Raw genomic sequence first — 19,213 nt, forward strand, 5'->3', positions numbered from 1 at the left:
AATGGGAGTATTTCTTGTGGTTTTGGAAAGGGTTTAGGGCAGAACAGAATTATGGCAGAAAGAATATATATTAGAGAAAAGTATAACAACTGAGACATTCCTACTCCTAAAACACCAGTAGAGAAGTACATGCACTTCTTTTCTAAAAGTTTACTTTAGGCTAGTAGACTTTTTTAAACTCCAGGAACATGGTTCAAAGTTTATCATGGAAGCGCAATATCAGAATAGAATTCTCTTTATTAAAATTAATTCCCCATTCTATTCTAAACTATATCTAAGCATAAAGAGACTCAATAACCATGTGAGCTAAAATCAAATTTTGTAGTATGTTTTTCCAGGTGCACCAAAGAAAGTGATATTCTAAGAAAGTTCCTGTGTTATGTATGGCCTAATAAAATATCTACCTTATTTAAGCAATGTTTTTATATGAATATAACAATGATTCCCATTGGTTCTGGGATATTGAAGGATATACAGTATTTCAAAAGTATATTCAAAATAATAACCTTTACAACAAAATTATTCCTAATGAACTTAAAATTTTCAAATGCAATATAACTTTGGTAGGGAGGGAGTTTAAAGTCCCTAGATAAATGCTGAATTAAACAGAATATATAACTATAAAGGCAGAAATATCTGATGTAACACTTGAGAGAAACTGTCCTATCTCTCTTATCCCACAGTCTCACAAAATACCAACATTCACGTCAAAGTTCTCAATTTTCCAGTTCTTTCCTATTCAACTAATATACACTAGGGGGAAAAGCAGATGAACATGAATATAAATAAAAAAGCATATTTTGAAAAATATCTTAATGGTAAACTACTAGTTATATAAATCAGGATATATAAAAGAAATACACCAGAGTAACTATATCCTTATGTTTCCTAACAGTGTAACAGAGTTCAGTTCATGGAATGCTAGCAAAAATTTCTAGTAATAAAGTCAGATTATCATCTTGTCCTTAATAACTTTTATTACAATTCTTAGAAGGAAAAATTAAAGACATCTATACCTTGAATTCTAATACTTTGATTCTGCTTAGATGCTACATTATTAATTCATTTACAAATTTAAGGTATGAACAACAATTTTTTCTCCCTGCTTATTACCTGCTTTTCCTGTTATCTATGTCACTTCCTTGTATAGGTTACTCTGAATTTATTGCTTCTTTTCAAATCAGAGGTTGATTGTATTTTTTTTCAATTCAGATTATTTTCAGAATTGGTTTATTTATCTTCATACATCTCGTAAGTCTTTAGCAAGGGCAAGTTTTAGAGTCAGTTTTCCTCTTTGTCAAATATAACTTTCACTTTTCAATAGGTGTTTAATAAACATTTGTGGCTAAAGACAATTCACTTCCCTGCCATGAGCAGACATTAAGTACTCACAGTTTTAGGAAGACATACATGTGCATACAAATATATGTATGCATACACATGCATATGGAAAATTTTACTAGCTACTTATATGAAGTGTGGAAAAATTATCTGACTGACCAGGGTAGAAGTAAGGAAAGCATAAGTGGATAATCCTCAAATTACTTAAATCTGCCTGAGAAATGTTCACAGACGCTTTAAGATATAGCTTTAAAATTCTCAAAAGAATTTAAAAGATTATCTAGAATTTACTGTATGGTGAACGTGCATGTGTCAGACACTACCCTAAGCATGTCAGAAGTATTACTTCATTTTACCTGTGCAACAGCCAACTATTATCTTCATTTTACAGGTGAGAAAACAGAGGAACAGTGGAGTTAAGCAGATTTCCCAAAGTTATGCAATTACTAATAGGAAAAGCTGGGGCTCAGAGTTGGAATTCAAGCCCATGTGGTCTGCCTCTAGAGTGCCTGCTCTTAGTCACTAAACAATGTTGTGTAACTGTAATAATCTCCTGTAGAAGGTGCAGCTAGTCACTTAAGGCAGCAACATTCAAACTGGGAGGTGTATAAAGATACAAGAGGACTTTCCACAAGGTAAATAACTCTAAGGGAGTCACTGTCCAGATGCTCAACCTCACCTCCTGCGATTTTATTACACAATGCATTTCAAGAAATTTACTTTGTGTTTAATAATCCTTTATCAAAACTGTAATATATTTAGGATAGTTTGATTAATTTTGCACAAATATAATTGGATTAATTACTGAATCCAGAAGACATTTTTTAAAGCTTACTGTCTTCGGAAATTAAAAAAAAATCTATTTCTATTTATTATTTGAAGTGGGTGATAGTGGGTATCAAATATCTCTGACACTTAAATTCCACTGAATACATTTAAAGGGGTGATGTTACCATTTTACCATTACATACCAACATTTATAATGTTAGAAACTACACTTTTGGTGATTATTTGAATCTTATGAAGAAAAACAGTATATGTCAAATTATACGTGTTTGAGGGGTACATGAGTAAAAAGGTTTCAATACCTTAAGGTGTTAACGTAATTGCAAAACCATACCTATAGAACATGTTGTCATATTTCTACCAAAATTTAACTCTGTGTAAAATGCTCCTTTCTATTCTGTGACCTTAACTCCTCTCCAAGAAACTAACTTGCTCAGTAAATGCTAAAAATGACCTCAAATTAGATCAGATGGGGCAACTGCTTTCCTAAAAGCATCACATTCATTAGTGCCAATTAACAACTATAACTAAGATTGTAGAAGATGCAATAGAACTGGAAACATGAGCCACTGGCATCATGTGAGATTATAACTGACTCAAAAAATGGTTTAAACCTTGACTCTACCTTTTATAAAGTATGCTCCTTTTACTTCATTTAGCAACTGCTTAAAGGCTTAATGGGCTAAAAGATGACAAAATGTGTTCTCTATCACAATTCTTCTCTTGGCAATATATTTAGCTTTGTATCGGCATTAAAGAAACTGCAAAATATCCTATTCAAATTTATAAGCTTTTGCACAGCAAAAGCTGTGCAAAACAAAGCGAAAAGACAATCTACTGAATGGGAGAAAATATTTGCAAGTGATGTGACCAATAAGGGCTTAATTTCCAAAACATACAAAAAGTTATACAGCCCAATATCAAGAAACAAACAACCCAATGAAAAAATGGGCAGACCTAAATAGACATTTCTCCAAAGAAGACATACATATGGCCAAAAGGCACATGACAAAATGCATAACATCATTAATTATTAGAGAAATGTGGGAGCACCTCAACATATAAGCCAAATGCTAACAGCCATAAAAGGGATAATCGACAGTAACACAATAATAGTGGGGGGACTTTAACAACCCACTTACACCAATGGACAGATCATCCAGACAGACTATCAATAAGGAAACACAGGCCTTAAATGGCACATTAGACCAGATGGATTTAGTTGATATATATAGAGCATTCCATCTGAAAGCAGCAGAATACACTTTTTTCTCAAGTGCACATGGAACAGTCTCCGGGAAGATCACATATTGGGCCACAAATCAAGCCTCAGTAAATTTAAGAAAACTGAAATCATGCCAAGCATCTTTTCTGACCACAACACTATGAGATTAGAAATAAACTACAGGAAAAAAAACTGTAAAAACACAAACACGTGGAGACTAAACAATATGTTACTAACCAACCAATGGTTCGCCGAAGAAATCAAAGAGGAAATCAAAAAATACCTAGAAACAAATGACAACAAAAACATGATGATCCAAAACCTATGGGATGAAACAAAAGGAATTCTAAGAGGCAAGTTTACAGAAATACAATCTTACCTCAGGAAACAAGAAAAATCTCAAATAAGCACCTAAACTTACACCTTAAGCAACCAGAGAAAGAATAACAAACAAAACCCAAAGTTAGTAGAAGGAAAGCAATCATAAAGATCAGAGCAGAAATAAATGAAATAGAAACAAAGAAAACAACAGAAAAGATCAATGAAACTAAAAGCTGGTTCTTTGAGAAGAGAAAATTGATAAACCTTTAGCCAGACTCATCAAAAAAATAAATAAACAGGAGATGACTCAAATCAATAAAATTAGAAATGAAAAAGGAGGAGTTACAATTGACACCACAGAAATAAGAAAGATCATAAGAGACTACCACAAGCAACTATATGCCAATAATATGGACAACCTAGAAGAAATGGACAAATTCTTAGAAAGGTACAATGTTCCAAGACTGAACCAGGAAGAAACAAAATATGAACAGACCAATCACAAGTACTGAATTTAAAAACTTCCAACAGAGTCCAGGATCAGATGGCTTCACAGGGGAATTCCATCAAACATTTAGAGAAGAGTTAACACCTATTCTTCTCAAACTCTTCCAAAAAATTGCAGAGGAAGGAACACTCTCAAGCTCATTCTATGAGGCCACCATCACCCTGATACCAAAACCAGACAAAGACACCATAAAAAAGGAAAATCACAGGCCAAAATCACTGATGAACATAGATGCAAAAATCCTCAACAAAATACTAGAAAACAGAATCCAACAGCACATTAAAAGGATCATACACCATGATCAAGTGGGGTTTATCCCAGGGATGCAAGGATTCTACAATATATGCAAACCAATCAATGTGATATACCACATTAACAAACTGAAGAATAAAAACCATATGATCATCTCAATAGATGAAGAAAAAACTTTTGACAAAATTCAACACCGACTTATGATAAAAAACTCTCCAGAAAGTGGGCAAAGAGGGAAATTACCTCAACCTAACAGAGGCCATATATGACAAACCCACAGCTAACATCATACTCAATGGTAAAAAGCTGAAAGCATTTCCTCTAAGATCAGGAACAAGACAAGGATGTCCTCTCTTGCCACTTTTATTCAACATAGTTTTGGAAGTCCTGGCCATGACAATCAGAGAAGAAAAAGAAGTAAAAGGAATCCAAATTGGAAAAGAAGTAAAACTGTCACTGTGTGCAGATGACATGATCCTATACAGAGAAAATCCTAAAGATGCTACCAGAAAACTCCTAGAGCTCATCAATGAATTTGTTAGAGTTGCAAGATACAGAAATCTCTTGCTATACACTAATAATGAAGGATCAGAAAGAGAGATTAAGGAAACAATCCCATTTACCATCACATCAAAAATAATAAAAATATCTAGGAATAAACCTACCTAAGGAGGCAAAAAACTTGTACTCAGAAAACTATAAGATACTAATGAAAGAAATAAAAGATGACACAAACAGATGGAGAGATATACCATGTTCTTGGACTGGAAGAATCAATACTGTGAAAATGACTATACTACTCAAAGGAATCTACAGATTCAATGCAATCCCTATCAAATTATTGATGGCATTTTTTACAGAACTAGAACAAAAAAATTCAAACTTTGTATGGAAACACAGAAGACCGCAAATAGCCAAAGCAATCTTGAGAAAAAAAAAAGGGAGCTGGAGGAATCAGGCTTCCTGACTTCAGACTGTTCTACAAAGCTACAGTAATCAAGACAGTATGGTACTGGCACAAAAACAGAAATATAGGAACAGGATACAACCTCCAGAAATAAATCCATGCACCTATGTTCAATTAATCTATGACAAAGGATGCAAGAATATACAATGGAGAAAAGACAGTCTCTTCAATAAGTGGTGCTGTGTAAACAGGACAGCTACATGTAAAAGAATGAAATTAGAACATTCTCTATCACTATACACAAAAATAAACTCAGTATGGATTAAAGACCTAAATGTAAGGCCGGATACTATAAAATTCATAGAGGAAAACCTAGGGAGAACACTCTTTGATATAAATCGCAGCAATATCTTTTTGGATCCACCTCTTAGTGTAATGAAAATAAAAACAAAAATAAACAAATGGGACCTAATGAAATTTAAAAGCTTTTACACAGCAAAGGAAACCATAAACAAAACAAATTGGCAACCCACAGAATGGGAGAAAATATTTGCAAATGAAGCAACCAACAAGGGATTAAACTCCAAAATATACAAACAGCTCATGCAGCTCAATAACAAAAACAACAACAAAAACTGATCAAAAAATGGGTGGAAGATCTAAATAGACATTCCTCCAAAGAAGACATACAGATGACCAAGAAGCACATGAAAAGATGCTCAACATCGCTAATTATTAGATAAATGCAAATCAAAACTACAATGAGTTATCACCTCACACTAGTCAGAATGGCCATCATCAAAAAATCTACAAACAATAAATGCTGCAGTGGGTGTGGAGAAAAGGGTACCCTTCTACACTGTTGGCAGGAATGTAAATTGGTACAGCCACTATGGAGAACAGTAAGGAGGTTCCTTAAAAAACTAAAAATGGAGCTACCATATGATCCAGCAATCTCACTCCTGGGCATATACCCGAAGAAAACTGTAATTTGAAAGGATACATGCACCCCAATGTTCACTGCAGCACTATTTACAATAGCCAGGTCATGGAAGCAACCTAAATGTCCATCAACAGAGGAATGGATAAAGAAGATGTGGTATATATACACAATGGAATATTACTCAGCTATAAAAAAGAGCAAAATAATGCCAGTTGCAACAACATGGATGGACCTAGAGATTGTCATACTGAGTGAAGTAAGTCAGACAGAGAAAGACAAATATCATATGATATAACTTATATGTGGAATCTAAAATAAATGGTACAAATGAACTTATTTATAGAACTGAAATAGAGTCACAGATGTAGAAAACAATCTTATGGTTACTGGGGGGAAAGGGAGGGAGGGATAAACTGGGAGATTGGGATTGACATATACACACTACTATATATAAAATACATAATTAGTAAGGACCTACTGTATAGCACAGGGAACTTTACTCAATACTCTGTAATGGCCTACTGGGAAAAGAATCTAAAAAAAGAGTGGATATATGTATATTTAGAACTGATTCACTTTGCTGTACAGGAGAAAGTAACCCAACATTGTAAATCCACTATATTCCAAAAAAAATTAGAGAAATGGAAATCAAAACTACAATGAGGTACCACCTCGCACCAGTCAGAATGACCATCATCAAAAAGTCTACAAATAATAAATGCTGGAGAGGGTGTGGAGAAAAGGGAACCCTCCTACACTGCTGGGAATATAAATTGGTACAACCACTATGGAGAACAGTATGGAGGTTACTTAAAAAACTAAAAATAGAACTACCATATGATCCAGCAATCCCACTCCTGGGCATATATCTGGAGAGAACTCTAATTTGAAAAGATACATGCACCCCAGTGTTCACAGCAGCACTATTTATAATAGCCAAGACATGGAAGCAACCTAATTTTCCATCAACAGATGAATGGATAAAGAAGATGTGGTATACATATACAATGGAATATTACTCAGCCATGAAAAAAGAATGAAATAATGCCATTTGCAGCAACATGGATGGACTTGGAGGTGATCATACTAAGTAAGTCAGAAAGAGAAAGACAAATACTATGTGATATCACGTATATGTGGAATCTAAAAAATGACACAAATGAATTTATTTACAAAACAGAAACAGACTCACAGACATGGAAAACAAATTTATAGTTATCAGAGGGGAAAGGTGGGGGGAGGGATAAATCAGGAGCTTGGAATCAACAGATAGACACTACTAAATATAAAACAGATAAACAACAAGGCCCTACTTTATAGCACAGGGAACTATATTAAATATTTTGTAATAACCTATAATGGAAAAAAATCTGAGAAAGAAGAGATATGTATATATATATATGTGTGTATGTATATATATGTATATACATACACACACATATACATGTATATAACTGCATCACTTTGCTGCACACCAGGAACCAACACAACATTGTAAACCAACTATACTTCAATTTAAGAAAAAAAGAAACTACAAAAGAAGTTTTAATTCATAGACCATAGCATAAGGGTAATAACTGAAAAACTTTGGTGAATGGAGTGCCAGTCACAATCAGCAGCACTGAAACAAGAGCATCTGAAACTCAGAAGTCAGACATCACTCAACACAAACCAGAAATAACACACTTTCAGTTCTCTAAAACTGGGTTTGGAACACCCATTTCTCACATAAATGACTTCCTTCTTACAAGTTGTTGTTTTGAAACACATGGGAAGTGGAACTTCTACTCAGAATTTGAACAATAATGTACACGTTTAAAAGTGACAAAAGTGAGAAGTTTAATGTGCAGTAGCAGGGTGAGACAGTAGAGGATGGCTATGCAGGTCTGGTATTACTTTGGTCTTTGTATCAATTTGGCCAAATCAGTTTATCTCTCTGGCCTCTGTTCTCATGATTAAATGGAAGGAGTGGAATTAGTTCCATCTACAAGACTTCTTCTAGTTCTAAAGTTTTATGAATCTAACTTCATACTCATCAGCCATGATTCTTTCAATGATGACAGATGTTAACCCAAAAATTGATGACATTACAAATGTGAATGTAAAACCTAAATGAATGCTTGCTGAAAAAAATAGGAACTCTATTTCTCAAGCTTCTGAGACTATCACACACAGCAGTCATACAAGTAAGCAAAATTGTCCCAAATGCATTTAAAGAAACTTTACATATGGGCTAGTCAACAAGTGCATTTTGTTGGGCAACCTAACTAGGACTAAATAATTTATGAACATAGGGATCAATGTGGCTCATAACTTGTCTTTCATATAGGCATAAAGGCCAAATGTCATTTATGTAATATAGTCCAAGTAAGAATATGACTGTGTCAGTAAGACAGAAAAGGTCAGAAACACATTTTCTTTATGATGCCAAGTGAGCAACTGAGTTTGATGACATATGGCACACAGTTTGGTTTCTGAATCTAACCATGAAAAACTCCAGAGTAACTCGAGTCAGTTTGCACTTTCTCAATAGAATTTAATGGAAAAAACAAAACAAAACAAAAAACAAACCCTTGAATGTCAACTTAAGATCACTAGGAAAAATCAGTTTATTTGCAAGATCAAATCCGTGCTTCATGAAAATACTAATAAAAGAGAAAAGAAAAAAGGCACCAATGATTGTGTTAAATCATTATCTAAACTCATTTTTATAAAAGGTATATAACATTTTCTTTAAAGAATCATAAAAGCAGAAAAGATTATATAAACCAGTACCTACATAAAATTCTTGATTTATGATCAATTCTTGATCCATTTATATATATACTTATGTGTATATATATATACATATGTGTATATATTCCCGCTATGTATTTGTAAATATATATTCACACTATGTATTCATAAATATATAACCATATCACAGATAAATAACATCCTGTAACATCAAATCCCAGAATAAAGCAGCTGTTACTGACGGACCATGTACACAAAAATAGAGATTTCAAGCTGCTTAGAATACGAAAAAGTACTGTAAAAAAGTGAAATTGAATGTCAAATGGAAGGGCTACAGAAATGATGTTTTGCTCATTTACAAATTATTTTAAAAGAAATTAAATTCCATATTAGATTCATTTAGAATATAAAAAAGGATGAGTTGAAAATAAAGATGTAAGGTATGTTTTGAAAGATGCACTATGTGTGTAAAAAATATAACTTGTTTACCTTTGGAAAACATAATAAATAAATTTCAAATATTTAAAAATCTTAAAACTTGAATCAAATTACCTGGAGGGGAAGTTAAATTGATTTATAGATTAAAAAAATGTAACATTACTACTTTAAAAAGATAAAATAACTAGGCTAACCTAGGGTTGCTTAGAAAACCCCTACATTAATGGATAACGATGATTTGCTATCAGTGTATCAAATACACTTAACCAATACTGACCTCTGTTTATATTGCAATTACAGTAAGACCTCATTTATTCAGAAGTATTTCATCCACAATCAAGAACCAGGAAGTGTGCCCAACCCCCCTGAAGAAAGGCTTCAGCACCCAAGGCAGATGTTAAAATACCCATAGACTAACACAACCACTTTCTCAGGACTTGGTTATGTTAATATTACATAAATTTCAACAAGCTTGGCTATCTTGTTTTCTGGCCTTCTGCAGATTCCAAGTAGCAAATAAGGGGGAAGAGCAGTGTGTGGAAAGAGCGGCCAGAAAGAACATCCTGACAGTTGCATGAAAACAGCTGGAGGAAGACATAAAATGTAGATGCAAGAAATGATAAAAGCATGACAGTCTAGGGTCATTTAGCATAGGAACAAATAGACTTAAACACCTCAATAGGCCTCAAGGGCATCACTGGATTACAATGAAATATAATAAATAATGTTCACAATATCCCTAAATTATAAGAAAAAGGTTAACTATATATAAAATAAGTAACTAGTAAGGACCTACTGTATAGCACAGGGAACTCTACTCAATACTCTGTAATGGCCTATATAGGAAAAGAATCTAGAAAAGAATGGATATATGTATATGCATAAGTGATTCACTTCGCTGTGTACCTGAAACTAACACAACATTGTAAATCAACTATACTCCAATAAAAATTAAATAAAAAAGAGTTAGGGACCAGAAAACAAAACAAACAAACAAAAAAAGGTTAAATTATGTTTCATATATTCAGTATACTATGGCAAAGGAAATGTGTGAAACATGCTAGGAAGGTAATTATTAAAAAACTTCAATCCTAATAAATTTCAATCCTGAAAGGATACATTTCAGCTATCTGAAGAATGCATTTGAGGAGACTACAGCACCGTAGGGGATGCTAAAAAAATGATGCATTACTGACCAGTATTTACAAGCTAATTGATATTTCTAACTGGCTTTCAAACTTCTCCTATCTAACCTCAATTCCATTGTAATGAAAACTCATTTAACAAGTCACCTAAAATATTTTCATTTTGAACAAACGGTATTTCCAGTTTCCTTAGAAGGCATCTCTGCCAGGCATTTCTGGTCTGTATGCAGATCAGACGTCTGCTTTTGGAGCAGGAAATTATTCTGAAATAAATACGGATAATCACTGGCTCAGTTCACCAACACACGTGTCCAAGAGTATTCATCCATGATTTTGGAACACACCTCTATGGTTCCTACGATCTTTCTAACTCTGGTGATCAATTTTTTTTTTTTTTTTTTTTTTTTTTTTTTTTTTTTTTTGTGGTACGCGGGCCTCTCACTGCTGTGGCCTCTCCCGTTTCGGAGCACAGGCCCCAGATGCACAGGCTCAGCGGCCATGGCTCATGGGCCCAGCTGTTCCGTGGCATGTGGGATCTTCCCGGACCGGGGCATGAACCCGCTTCCCCTGTATCGGCAGGCGGACTCTCAACCACTGTGCCACCAGGGAAGCCCTCTGGTGATCAATTTTTAAGTAAAAACTAATATGTACTGAGCACTTTTTTTTTTTCTTGTTCGCGGGCCTCTCACTGTTGTGGCCTCTCCCGCTGCGGAGCACAGGCTTCGGACGTGCAGGCTCAGCGGCCATGGCTCACGGGCCCAGCCGCTGCACGGCATGCAGGATCCTCCCAGACCTGGGCACCAACCCACGTCTCCTGCATCAGCAGGTGGACTCTCAACCACTGCACCACCAGGGAAGCCCTGTAATGAGCACTTTTTTTTTTTTTTTTTTTTTTTTGTGGTACGCGGGCCTCTCACTGTTGTGGCCTCTCCCGTTGCGGAGCACAGGCTCCGGATGCGCAAGGCTCAGCGGCCATGGCTCACGGACCCAGCCACTCCGCGGCATGTGGGATCTTCCCAGACCGGGACACGAACCCGTGTCCCCTGCATCGGCAGGCGGACTCTCAACCACTGCGCCACCAGGGAAGCCCAGCACTTTTAAGTGCTATACACTGTTCACATGAATTTGATCCTGATAACAATCCTGAGGTAGGTACTATCATCATCCCTATTTTATAGATAAGGAAGGTGAGGCACAGAGAGATTAAGTAATTTGCCTAAGGTCAATCCAACTAGTATGTAAAAGAGCTGGGATTTGAACCCAGACTGTTCTCAACTACCATACAATACTGTATCGTTAGAATGCATCTTTCTTGTTAACTGAACTATACACTATCCCCATACTACCTGAAGGTAAACTTCAATTGTACACTTACGGTTTTATAAATTCTAAATCAAGCAAATATAAGCCATGAAAATTTCTTAAATTAAGAAGACTAAAAGGTGAAAGTGAATTTAAGGCATTTTAATGTTTTAAGTACATTCTTGGCTACATACTTAAAGACTATGGTGCGGTGCAGTATTGACATAGCATTAGATGAAGAATTAAAAAGTCTAAAGCATGTGATTTGTAAAAAGAAAAAATAAAATTGTTTACAAATTGAAAATATTGAGAGAATTATATGTTCTAGCTTATTACACAATGCCTAGAACATTAATATAAGGTTGTCTTCAACAAAGACTACAAAATGAATTTTATGTCTGCTTCACTGAATGCAACACAGCAATTGAAAAATATTTAATATAAAGTATCAGAGTACTGGTCAACCCTGAATTATACTGTAAAAGGTCAAAAAATTCTACCCTGTTCTCAATGGGAATAAAGTAAAAGCTGGTGCTGATTCAAGAATGAGCAAGTTTGAGCAGTAGATACTCAACAGAGGTAAAGATAAACTGAGTAGCAGAATTAGTCAACGAGTACTTAGTATGTGCTCAGAAAGAATAACATAAAACCTTCATTAACTAAAAGCAGAGTACCTGTGACAAATTTAAATTCCCTTGTTTTCTCATATTTATTTAAGTGGAGAAAAACACCTTTGAAATCAATAACATCATTAAAAGGAAATAAATCATTAGATATAGATTGCTGTGGCTAATGAAGAATGGACTATACTAGAGTTAGGCTTCAATAAAACCCAGTATTTAAAGTAAAAAAACGACTTAAGGACCTACTGTATAGCACAGGGAGCTATATTCAATATCTTGTAATAACCTATAATAGAAAAGAATCTGAAAAAGAATACATATATAACTGGATCACTTTGCTGAACATCTGAAACACTGTAAATCAACTATACTTCAATTAAAAAAGACAAATTTTTACTAAACAATTCCTATTTTTTGTCTAGAAGCCATAATTTTGTCATATGTCTTTCAAACAAGCTAATTTGCTCATGAATAATGTATCTTTAAAATGCATTTCACTGTTAAACAACTGAACTATAAATCACCAAACTTCACATCATTTACTTTCTATACATTCCATTTTATTAACTTTGAGGAATGAATTCAAGTCACAAAGCCTCAATGGTATATATTTTGATTATGTTTGATTTACTCAGGTACAACTGCATTAGTTACAGTGGTTGCCAACATCTGTCTTCAAGTGATTCTTTCAAGAGGAAGAATGATGAGTTTAGATTATGATTTCAACATTATAGCCTCAATTTTTAGAACAAGTGAAGGCTTTTGGTTCCACTCAGCTGGAAATACTGATTATTACGTGCCTATCATTTATAAAATGGGACCAAAGTCTAGATGTATTTGTCTATTTAAGTAACAGTTTTAAGGGAAAATAAGCCACAGTAAAACCCACTTAATGACTAAAAATTATCAAATTTACACAACATTTAGAATTTATTCTAATACTATTTTATTTTTTGATTTCTACAAAATGATGAGCACATGGATGATCATTAACAGCTCAACATTGTAATTAATATAAATATGAGAAAACCACAACATAGCAAACCTAGATATATAAAAACAAGAACATTCAGACAGAATAGTAAAAAGTCTTCTCTCAAGAATCCTAATTGTGATAAATTCTTCTGAAGATACTTTTTTCCAAGTATGAATAATGTCAAATTCCATAGAACTCCTCCCTCAAAAGGTGGGTTCTTACACCATAAATATTCAGCACTTTCACTTCTTGGTGCTTGACCTGGGAAATAATGAAAATTTTCTGTGAAGAAACAATTATATAAATTTTAAAAACCTGTTCTACTGGGTTCAGGATATGCTTTATTCAAAAGGTTCAGGAAAAAAGACAAAACTCTTAAAAGAGATTTAGAAGTAAAAGTAGAGAGAAGAGAATGACTATGTAACACTATAAGCTAAGAAATTTGTCTATAACCAGGGAGCTTCAAAAGGAAAATAAAATGAGCTGGGAGTTTTTAAATACATGCATGTTATTATAGGAAGAAAGCATACAAGATTTAAAAATGAACATGAACTTCTTTTTTTTCTCTGGAACAAGGCAACCTATAAATAATAAATTCGAACTTATCTCTTTCAGTCAACCTTCCTGGTATAAGCTGCCTTACTATTGAGACTGAAAAAACAAAACCAGTCCATTTGTCTATACTGCTGGTTTTATATTTATAAATTGATTAAGCTATAGCAAGTATCTGTAAGATAATTTAATCACAGAAAAAAGAAGTGAGAAAGTTGGAGAAAGCTTTAAAAGAAAAAGGATCTTAGCTATTTTGCTTAAAATACTGTCACATACATTATTAAAAACGTATACAGGACAGGTGGCTTTTTGCACACACATGCAAAATCTGACCATTGAGGGTGTTCGATTTGTATGGGATCTTTCTAAATTCTTTAGACTAACTCCCACCCCCAACTTCTAATGAAGAAATCAAGACACAAGAAAATAAGAAATTTGTTCAAGTTTAAATAACTAATTGGAAGTAGTAATTCTGTAGACTCTTGGGCCAATATTCTCTCCACTATACCAGTATGCTCCTTAAATTTCCTATAAAGTCAAGCTGGAAATTGATTCCCACAACATTAGGACATGAACTAAAAAACAAATTATTAAAATAATTTTTCATTTCAATTTCATGACATATTAAGACAGAGTGCTTTAAAATCCTTTGTTTTTCATTTGCTAGTGGGCAAAAAAATTCTAAGAAACTTTAGTTTTTTAGCTTTAAAGTTAGAAAATGTCAGTTTAGAAACAAGACTTTGCAGGTAGTTTTTTTTTTTTTTTTACTCAAAGTACTAAGCATAATGTACATATTGGGTTGACCAAAAGGTTCATTTGGTTTTTTCCATAAGATGGCTCTAGTAGCACTTAGTTGTCTTTAACTTCATTCCAAACAGTTTTCTTAGATTTTATGTGAGAGCTGTCATGTCAGTGTGCATTTATGAAAGACTTATCAAAATTGGAGAACTTTTGTGTAGCAATTTTAATATTGAACATGGAAGAAAAAAGCAATTTTTGGCATATTATGCTTTATTATTTCAAGAAAGGTAAAAATGCAACTGAAATGCACAAAAAGATTTGTGCAGTGTATGGAGAAGGTGCTGTGACTGATTCGAACATGTCAAAAGTGGTTTGTGAAGTTTTGTGCTGGAGATTTCTCGCTGGAAGATGCTCCATGGTCAGGTAGACCAGTTGAAGTTGATAGTGATCAAATCGAGACATTAATTGAGAACAATAAACGTTATACCATGTGAGAGATAGCCGACATACTCAAAATATCCAAATCAAGTGTTGAAAATCATTTGCATCAGCTTGGTTATGTTAATCGCTTTGATGTTTGGGTTCCACAAGGGAAAAAAAAACCTTCTTGACCGTATTTCCGCATGCGATTCTCTACTGAAACGTTCCGTTTTTAAAACAAATTGTGACAGACGATGAAAAATGGATACTGTACTATAATGTGGAAGGAAAGAGATTGTGGGGCAAGCTAAATGAACCACCACCAACCACACCAGAGGCCGGTCTTCATCCAAGGAAGGTGATGTTGTGTATATGGTGGGATTGGAAGGGAGTCCTCTATTATGAGCTCCTTCCAGAAAACCAAACGATTAATTCCAACAAGTACTGTTCCTCATTAGACCAACTGAAAGCAGCACTCGACAAAAAGCATCTGGAAATAGTAAATAGAAAATGCATAATCTTCCATCAGGATACCACAAGACCACATTTTTTTTGATGATCAGGCAAAAACTGTTACAGCTTGGCTGGGAAGTTCTGATTCATATGCCGTATTCACCAGACGTTGCACCTTAGGATTCCATTTATTTCGGTCTTCACAAAATTCTCTTAATGGAAAAAGTGTCAATTCCCCAGAAGACTGTAGAAGGCACCTGGAAGAGTTCTTTGCTCAAAAAGATAAAAAGTTTTGGGGAGATGGAATTATGAAGTTGCCTGAAAAATGGCAGAAGGTAGTGGAACAAAAGGGTGAATGCATTGTTCAATAAAGCTCTTGGTGAAAATGAAAAATGTGTCTTATTTTTACTTAAAAACCAAAGGCACATTTTGGCCAACCCAATACTTATGTTCTAGGAATAGAAATGGCAAGCCATGGTTCTGTTCCTCATATTGGATAAGAAATGTAAAGCTAATTATGCTATAACTACTCTGAGAAACAGTATAGTATGGTGGTTAAAAGTGTAAGCCCTAGAGTCAGACTGTCCGGGTTCAAATTCTGCTTCTCCCTCTTACTAAATCTGTGATCTTGGGTGAATCATTTACCTTTTCTGTGTCTCAGTTTCCTCGTCTGAATAATAGAAAAGACAATGGCACCTATCTCAGATTTGTTGTGAGGGATAAATTAAGTTAATCCATGTGAAGTACTTAGAACAGCGCCTGCATATATTAAGTACTTGATAAATGTTAATTATCATTACTATTAAATTGTAATAAATGTTAACTTAGAAAGAAGTTCGAGTTCTATATAAATAGAGGAGCAAAAGCCTAAGTACATGAATGAGGCAGGCGAAGGTGATAATATTTGTACTAAGATTTGAAGGATGAACAGGCATTTAACTGGTCCGCAAGGCCAACCCTTACGAAGCTTATGATAGTCTCTGTGTGAAATGCAGGGGTGAGTAGACAAAAGTTTGCCTCACCACAAATTGCTTTAACAGATACTGTCAAAGAATACACTTCATCCAAAGGTGGGGATCTCCTATATTTGGAAAGTGCAGAGATGTCCTACCACCATTTCTTACCACATAACATTCAACTCTGGAGAACTTAATAATATGAGGGAAGTTCCTTGACCTCTATAGTGAGTCCATTAATAAATATAACTCTATTACATGAGAAAGCTACTAAGACAAATACATGTGAAATGCATTTTAGTGTTTCCCCCAAAGAATATACTGGGAATTTAACGATGTCAAAATTCCAAGGAAATGTCCCAGCGATGTTTAAAATAACTAAGATATTGCTTTTTTTAAAAAAATGTGAAGATCACAGTACCACTTCATGCTACATATGACTACAGAACACAAAGATACATGCTTTGTTCTTCTCAATCATTAGAAAGACTTTCCTCAATGAGCTGACCTGAAGAAGAGGTTTGGGGATGAGAAAGTATACACACACATAAATAAATGAAATAAGCAGGAACAGAATCCAAATGACAAAGAAGGAAGGAGCCACATGGGAAAGGGCTAACTTAAGATGGATCACTGATTAGTATGTTGTGAGGCAATTTGGAAAAGTGGTTTAAAATTTCAGGAAATTATGTATCAAAGTAGGAAGGTTTGTAATGAAGCATAAAGAAAAATGCTCAAATTTAATGACCACTTGAAACATTTTTATATTGTAGCAGCCTGGAAATAAACACCCCAAACTGTGGATTCAATTGTACATAATCAAAATTATAACAAACATCTGGTATAGTAGGTCACATTTTGGCTACACTATTATACATGTCTGCAATATGATCCTTTATCTTTGTGGCATAACCAGTTAAATCTGTTTTTAATTCATACTGTAGAGAAATCAGAAAATCAAGGTAAACAAACAAAAAAAACCCCCAAAAAGTTAGTTACCTGTCTTCCCACCATTTAGGGATAACCACTGTTATGACTATTTTGGCATATACTCTTTGGAATTTGTTTCCTATACAGTGATGTACCGATAAATACACATATGTGTCTGCATATGTATATATAAACACACAAATAGGTTCATCCCTCACAATACAAAATTAGTTCAAAAATTTTACTCATGACAGAAAATTTATATAAGCAAACTTTATGTTGTCATTATAGTTAATATGAAACCACAGAGTTTCTCTTTTTTTAAAATTTGTATTGGAGTATAATTGCTTTACAGTGGTGTGTTAGTTTCTGCTTTATAACAAAGTGAACCAGTTATACATATACATATGTTCCCATATCTCTTCCCTCTGGCGTCTCCCTCCCTCCCACCCTCCCTATCCCACCCCTCTAGGTGGTCACAAAGCACCAAGCTGATCTCCCTGTGCTATGCGGCTGCTTCCCACTAGCTATCTATTTTACTTTTGGTAGTGTATATATGTCCATGCCACTCTCTCACTTAGTCACAGCTTACTCTTCCCCCTCCCCATATCCTCAAGTCCATTCTCTAGTAGGTCTGTGTCTTTATTCCCGTCTTACCCCTAGGTTCTTCATGACATTTTTTTTCTTAGATTCCATATATATGTGTTAGCATACGGTATTTGTCTTTCTTTTTCTGACTAGCTTCACTCTGTATGACAGACTCTAGGTCCATCCACCTCACTACAAATAACTCAATTTCATTTCTTTTTATGGCTGAGTAATATTCCATTGTATATATGTGCCACATCTTCTTTATCCATTCATCCGATGATGGACATTTAGGTTGCTTCCATATCCTGGCTATTGTACATAGTGCTGCAATAAACATTGAGGTGCATGTATCCTTTTGAATTATGGGTTTCTCTGGGTATATGCCCAGGAGTTGGATTGCTGGATCACATGGCAGCTCTATTTTTAGCTTTTTAAGGAACCTCCATACTGTTCTCCATAGTGGCTGTACCAATTTCTATTCCCATCAACAGCGTAGGAAGGTTCCTTTTTCTCCACACCCTCTCCAGCATTTACTGTTTGTAGATTTCTTGATGATGGCCATTCTAACCGGTGTGAGGTGATACCTCATTGTAGTGTTGATTTGCATTTCTCTAATAATTAGTGATGTTGAGCAGCTTTTCATGAATGTTTATTTTTAATTATTTTTTACCCTTAATGTTTATATTGTGCTTATAAGTTGAAAAGAAAAGAATAATCAATAGACACATGAAATGAATAAGGGATTCACAGAAAAAGTATAAATACCCAATAAACACTAAGAAAGGATGGTCAACTTCATGAATTATTAAATACACATTTAAACAAAATATTTTCTACTTTCAAACTGGCAATGGAGATTTGATAAGATAATACCCAGTGCTCTTGTTTGTTTAGAGAAACAGACATGTTTGCTTATAAACTACCATTGGATATGCAAGTTGATACAACTTTGGGAGAGTGGCAATTTGACATTATATATCAAAAGCCCTAAAAACTCCAGAAACATTCAGAAACTTTGGGACTTCCATTTCCACACAGATGGAGTAAAGGTATTCTTCTCTATTGTT

General features: G+C 34.5%; 1 protein-coding gene across 5 annotated transcripts in view; it reads right to left on the bottom strand.

The window, feature by feature from the left end:
• Window positions 1-19,213, bottom strand: part of CHM (CHM Rab escort protein) — a gene marked incomplete at both ends in the record, with an annotated part of 181,278 nt that overhangs the window by 14,126 nt on the left and 147,939 nt on the right. The gene's annotated exons all lie outside the window — the stretch shown is intronic.

The sequence above is a fragment of the Hyperoodon ampullatus genome (genome assembly GCF_949752795.1).
Source record: "Hyperoodon ampullatus genome assembly, chromosome: X".
Taxonomy (NCBI): domain Eukaryota; kingdom Metazoa; phylum Chordata; class Mammalia; order Artiodactyla; family Ziphiidae; genus Hyperoodon; species Hyperoodon ampullatus.